Raw genomic sequence first — 6,989 nt, forward strand, 5'->3', positions numbered from 1 at the left:
ATTTTATACGGCAAAAAAACGAAACGTAAAAAAATATGTTTTTGTTTTTTTTTTAAATATGAAAATATTAAAAAAATATATTAAAAAGTACTTCAAGGAAGAGGTAAATACATGTTCAATTTTCTGAATGAAATGAATGAAGCATAAATGCATTTTTTTTTGAAAAATATATATTTTCTTAAAATATATCTTAAAATATTAGCAATATGTCATTTTTTTATTTTTGAAATACAATTTTTTGGTGTTTTGCGACCCAAAATACAATACTGCATACCTCCACAAATAGTACAATAAATATAGTAGTGTGCAATGATTGTTTGAGGGTAGATTCAGTTTAGTCTAACTGCCAAAAACTGTGTAGTGGTAGAGAGAAATAAAAAAAAATGAAAAGTACAAGTGCAGGAGGGACACTCAGCACATTTTCAAGGTTACAGTCCTTCCTGTCACATAAAGATATAAAGTTTATGAGCTTTAGCATTTCCTTTGTGCTATAAATGTGGATGTGTAAAATAAGGCAGCTTCTCAAGCCCTGAGGGCAGAAAGCCCATCGCTCATGTTCGGTAATGTGCAACCTCAATCTCTAGACACAGACGACTAAATGATTGCTCTGTAAATTCAACAAGACCTTTTGCCTGCGCTGTGATTTTATAGAAAGAGGCACTCCATAATGCAACATTATGGCATCAAAGTTTTGCAAGTTAGCATGGTCACATTAGCCGATGCCAATTTGCTGTAGCAAACATGACCAAAAGAAACATTTACCAATCTTTGTGTTGCGAGTTAGCTGTCAGATAGCAAGCTAACAGTTTAGCCTCCTTGCTTAGCACGGTGCTAACTGGTTAGGAAATGTTTTTTGACTAGGTAGGACAAGCTATCATGATAACAAGCTATGATTCTGAACAGGTACCTTCAGATAGCAAGCTAACAGCTTAACCTGTTAACCGTTGCCAGTGCGCCCGCGCACTGAAGCGTTTTTTTTTAATTTAGTTCAAATTTACTATCAGTACTATTATAGTACTATTATACCTTGACAAACTATACATCATTAAAAAGATATAATACTCAAGTTTCAGTATTTGACCACTATTGTATTCTGAGAAACTTATAGCGACAGTTATTTCTTAATTTCTGTCAGGAGTTATGAAATGAAAAAAATGAGTCGATACCTTTAATATGAATTATGCGCGTCAGCCGCTTTCATTCATAAAAAAAACTCCGTGCTGTCGTCATGACAGCGATACACAAAACAACTTCCCTCAGGGCTTTTAGCTCAAAAATGTGCAGATTTGGAGATATATTGATAGATTCTCATAGGTTTACATCAGATTTCTATTGACAGGAATAATATTTATTGAATTTATACCCAAATGCGTCGATGTAATCTTTATGAGCGTTTGGCACTCTCATTTACTGTGTTTTCAATTCATACCAATAGCCTGAGGGCGCTATATGCACAATAATAACCCATATATGGAACATGAAGAAGAGCCATAATCATGTGACATTCCAGGACGTCACTGATACACACACAAAGCTAACAAGAGATTGCGCTGTATCATGCAGATACAGATATTTTGAAGACAATAAACATGATTGCAATGATATTTGAGTTACCTGTGTTTTTCAAGCCATGCCAGGTATTTTCATAATAATAGATTATATGTATAATGTAATGCTAATCTATAGACAATCATTGTGCAGAATATGATCAAATAGTATATTTTCTGTCTGATTTTTTTTATCTGATGTCAAATTAGATCACAGAAGATTATTTAAAACACTTCACTTGCGTTTTAAAGTAAGTTTGGAGCACAAACATGGTTTTAATCTCATAAATTGTCATGTATTGATGGTGTGCTAAGCTAACATGCTAGCTAGCTCTAGGTGCTTCTATCTTGAAAAAAAATTAACTAAATACAGAGTTTTAGACTTATCATCTTCAGATTTTAAACATAAAATGTTTAGACATGTGGCTTTAGCTGTAGTGCATTTCTAGATTGCTACAGGGTCAACTTCAATTTTATTTTCATGAAGATGTTTCATAAAATTAAATTTTTAATAACTTTACAAAACTTTAAAGCTATTTATAACATTTTTTTTCATTATGACAATAATTAATTCTACATTTACAATAAACTGCCAGGTGTCAGCTTTCAAATGAGATCATACTTGTGCTTTTAGTACAAAGGGTTCATGAACTGTATCTGTTTCAGTTTGAGTATGTCATTTCTGGGGATTTTTCAAAAGTGGGGTTGCAGCTTAACAGGTTAATCTCCTAGCTTAATATAGTGCTAACTGGTTAAAATGTTTTTGATTAGCTACAACAAGATATCAACTGATCATTTTCTAAAGTGTAGAGGAGAACTAGTGTGTAATGCTTTGTGGGGCGTGAACGTGTGATTTTATACACAAAATGGCACGCTCTACTGATCTGAGACAAACCGAGAATATATGCGACAGATCAAGAAAATCTTCGAATCATTGTGTTCTTTCCTGTGCTTGTTTTCAGGGAAGTTTAATTAAATGTGTGACTCTTTTTGTCTCAACTCTGTTATCTCCTTCACTGCTCTATGCTGTCTTTGTTAAGTTATTCATTTCACACATCTACAGTCAGTCAGTCTGACACCGGCAGACGCCGTCTGAATAATAATAAAAAAAGATATCCTTATCAGGCCCTAATTATCTAAATATAATCTGTGTGAGAAGGACCAAAACAGTGGGGAAACGTAAGATAAGTGATCATACTGAAACGCACGCTCTCTCACACACACACACACACACACACACACACACACACACACACACACACACACACACAGCTGAAATCCCTTTATTCTCTTTTCTTTAGTCTCTAGTGAATAGCCGTGGTCACCTGAAGGCAGGCTCCATTCCTCAATGACAAAACAAATCCCCACACAACCAAGAAAAATAGCTAAGAAAGAGTTTCAAAATAACACACAGTGATCCAAAGGCAGTGCTCCCAATGCTCCTCGCTAGTTTTTTGTTTTATTTTTCCCTAAGAACAAAATAAAAGAGAATCTAAAACCACTTCGTCAAGGTTAGTTAGCTGCTCAAGTCGATGTCAAATATCTGCAAGACTGTTTACGCAGTTTAATCAACGTGGAAACCCACATTTGCATTGGGCTGAACGTTTTGAGCTAGCCTGAACTCATTAACACAGCTAAATACAACATAAAACGCCATTCGCAATGTATTAAACCTCTGTAATGTGATAGTTTTGGAACAAAAATAACATTGTAGCCGTCAAATTTTTCTTGGACCTCCATTAAAGACTATACAGTGCCCTCCACAATTATTGAACCCCCTGGTAAATATGATCAAAATTGGCTGTAAAAAATAAATCTGCATCAATTATCCTTGTGATCTTTCATTCAAAAAATGTGCAAAATTCTAACCTTTCATTGAAGTATAAGAATTGAAAGTGGGGGGAAATCACATTATGAAATAAATGTTTTTCTCCAAAACACGTTTATTCTGCTGAACACAACAGAAGAGATTTTTCATAATGTCACTAACCAAACAATTGTTGGACCCCATTGATATCCCCATTGAGGTATTGGAATCTGGGACAGATAGAGAGAACGAGCGAGAGAAGAGAGGAACATCTTCACAAGAATGGCCATATGAGCTAGACTCACACTTTTCTTTGTCATAAAAGTTAAGAAAAAATAGCTTTGTGGGTTGAATATAGCGTGAAGCTAGCACTGACCCCTTTTATATATTCTTATTGCGTACAATATTGTAGTTCATCATTTCAACTAGTCCCTCTTTTCACACTAAAAACATGTTACCACTGTTTATGTGTTGTGGCCATACTATTGAATAAATTATTATGTAGGCAACACCGATTTTTGTCGTTGTTCTCTGTATTGACAGCACTCCAAATGTACAAAAAAATGAGCTCAATGTTGAAATTGACCGGAGTTAATTTAAACTGTCTGGTTACCAACATTCTTTAAAATATCTTCTTTAGTGTTCAACAGAAGAAAAAAACTAATACAGGTTTGGAACATAGTAAAATGATGACAGAAATATTATTTATTTATTTATTTTTTGGCTAAACTATCCCTTAAAAATAATAATTTATTCAATAGTATGGCCATAACACATAAACAGTGGTAACATGTTTTTAGTGTGAAAAGAGGGACTAGTTGAAATGATGAACTACAATATTGTACACAATAAGAATATATAAAAGGGGTCAGTGCTAGCTTCACGCTATATTCAACCCACAAAGCTATTTTTTCTTAACTTTTATGACAAAGAAAAGTGTGAGTCTAGCTCATATGGCCATTCTTGTGAAGATGTTCCTCTCTTCTCTCGCTCGTTCTCTCTATCTGTCCCAGATTCCAATACCTCCAGGAGAGAGAGTTGATATCTGCTCTGCGGACTGATAATGTAAATTATGAATGCTCAGTTATGACAGGTGTGCAGAGAGCAATCGAAACCGGTCTGCGGTGGAACAAAGCGATTGCTCCTCAAAGGAGTGTGTGCATCCATACCTTCCTCTCTGTCCCGCCAAGTTTTATTTACTTTGAAACCGAACCAAGACTAAGATTGAAATGGAACATAAAATGTAAAAGCGCAAATTTCCCCTCCAAGCGAGGTCTTCGGTTGTCTGAAACAGCCTGGCACATGCACACTAACATCCCACGAGTGGTTCAACTCAAGGTGAGGATGATGAATACTTCCATATGCTCATTTATTACGGCCGTAACTAAATACACATTCTAGACATGACATGATGTAGCTCATCCGTCTCAACAGTTAAACGACCTCAGCTGCAATACATAAATTCTCACAACGTTTTCGACGTAAACTAAGCTGTGGTTTTATAAACCTCTTTTCTTGTTCCCTTTCACCACAATGTGACAAAGCACAATCCTCACTTCATCATGTGGAGAAACAGTAATTGCCTTTTAGCAGAAACCCATTATTACATTAAGCCGACTGTGCTTATGTTGCATGGAACTGACTTCAAATGACTGCAGATCTGTTGTGGGTTTAATTCTGTCAAACACTCTTAAAACGAGGAAGTGTGAAGACGTGAATTGCAGTTTAAAGTTGAAAGTCTTGACCTGCAATTATTGATGGACCATCTAGTCCATCAACAAAAAGCATTTGATGTTTTTAGCTAAATTCGAGAGACAAGGACTGTTCACATCAAGTCCGACGCACAACTCATTATCAAAGCTATTCACGCCACGTCTGAAGCTAAAGTTTCATAATTATCTGAATAAACGTAATAAATTCATAATCTAAACATTTTATGGGTTTATCTTTTCATCTTTTAAGATAAAAGTTAACTGTAACTATGAAAACTTTCTTAACTAACAAAACGTTGAAATTAAGCTGCAAAAAAATGACTTTTGAACTTCCAAAACTTTCATCAGACAGATTTACATAAGTCTTAAAAGCACAGAAAAAAAACTGCCAGATAAAGGTTGAAAATAGCCATAGAAAATTAAATAATGTCCTTTTAAGTGCACAAAAAAGGTAGACATAAGAGGGAAAATGTATATATACCCACTACTGTTAAAAAATTGAGATTTTATTTTTTACATTTTTGAAAACAGTCTCTTATGCTTTCCAAGGCTGCATTTATTTGATCAAACATACAGTGAAAGCAGTAATATTGTAAAATATTTTCAATTTGAATATATTTAAAAATGTAATTTTTTCCTGTGATCATTTTCAGGATCATTACTCCAGTCTTCAGTGTCACATGATCCGTCAGAAAGCATTCTAAAATGCTGATTTGCTGCTCGAGAAACATTTATTTTTAATATCAATGTTGAAAACAGTTGTGTTGCTTAATATTCTTGTGGAAACCATGATAGTTTGATAGTATTGCAGATAGAACAGCATTTATTTGAAATTGAAATCTTTTGCAACATTATAAATGTATTTACTGTCACTTTTGATCATTTTAATGGTGTATCCTCGCTGAATATTTAATGGTGTATCCTTGTTTTATTCTTTTATAATCGCACTGACACCAAACTTTTATAAAGATAGTGAACAGAAAGAAATCAAACGGAACTCACCGCGGCAGTGCACACCCTCGTCATATCCGTCCTCACAGTCCTTGACTCCGTTGCAGAGTTTACTATAATGAACACACCTGTGGGCGCCGAGGCACTGGAGGTGATTGATGGGACATCTCACCTTTACCTGCCGCAAGCCTGTAGAAGAGAAGGTTACTGAAGTTAAAAATTCAACTTCTTTAACAGACCTGCAAACTCACAAGAGGTGAAAATTTTGACATTTTTCTAACTAAGTTGTTGTATTAGGGTCTAGGCAGTGCATCCTCTCCCAGGAGAATTTTTTGTGATTTTAACACGAAAACAATGCATTCTGGTCCACTCTGACAAGAAAATAAAGGGGAAAAGACAACGTTTGCTTCAAGTAAAAAAAAAATATTAAAACAAAATTATTGACACAAATTTCACAACTGGATTCGATTTGGATTCACACGCTTGTGATTCCATTTAGCTTCTATTAACTTCGATTCAGTATTGATTAATTTGTGAATTATCCTGTACAGTATGGCAAATTTCCTCAAAGAATAAAATCTCTCAACTAATGCTGTAAAATTATACAGGGAACCCCAGTTGGTACATCATTAGGTTAAAAATAATTGATACTGTACTGTACATACTGTACTGTAATAATTGATACTTACTGTACATTTAAACGAAACAAGGAAGTTTTTACAATAATACATTTTAAAATTACAATTATGTCTCGTTTAAAAAAAATAGGCTAAACATTTAAAAGGTGGCTGTCATAAAACGGTTTTATTAAAACATGGGCTATATATTGATGAACAAATTAAGTAAAAATGCAATGAATATGCCATATAGTGCATATATTTAACTAAATGCTCCTCTCCAAGTTCATTATTCTAGCTGACTAATGAGTTTTTGGACATTGAATGGTTTTCTGAGGTAAATGTGACGGTAGAT

At 34.4% G+C, this 6,989-nt stretch overlaps 1 protein-coding gene across 1 annotated transcript in view; it reads right to left on the bottom strand.

The window, feature by feature from the left end:
- The window catches only part of lrp1ba (low density lipoprotein receptor-related protein 1Ba), a 204,136-nt gene extending 197,947 nt beyond the window's left edge, over positions 1-6,189 (bottom strand). The window contains exon 1 of the mRNA XM_081385187.1: positions 6,069-6,189. The gene's annotated coding sequence lies outside the window, so the exon portion shown is untranslated. The remainder of the gene's footprint in view (positions 1-6,068) is intronic.
- Between the last annotated feature and the right edge of the window lie 800 nt (positions 6,190-6,989).

The sequence above is a fragment of the Scardinius erythrophthalmus genome (assembly GCF_964197995.2).
Source record: "Scardinius erythrophthalmus genome assembly, chromosome: 14".
Taxonomy (NCBI): domain Eukaryota; kingdom Metazoa; phylum Chordata; class Actinopteri; order Cypriniformes; family Leuciscidae; genus Scardinius; species Scardinius erythrophthalmus.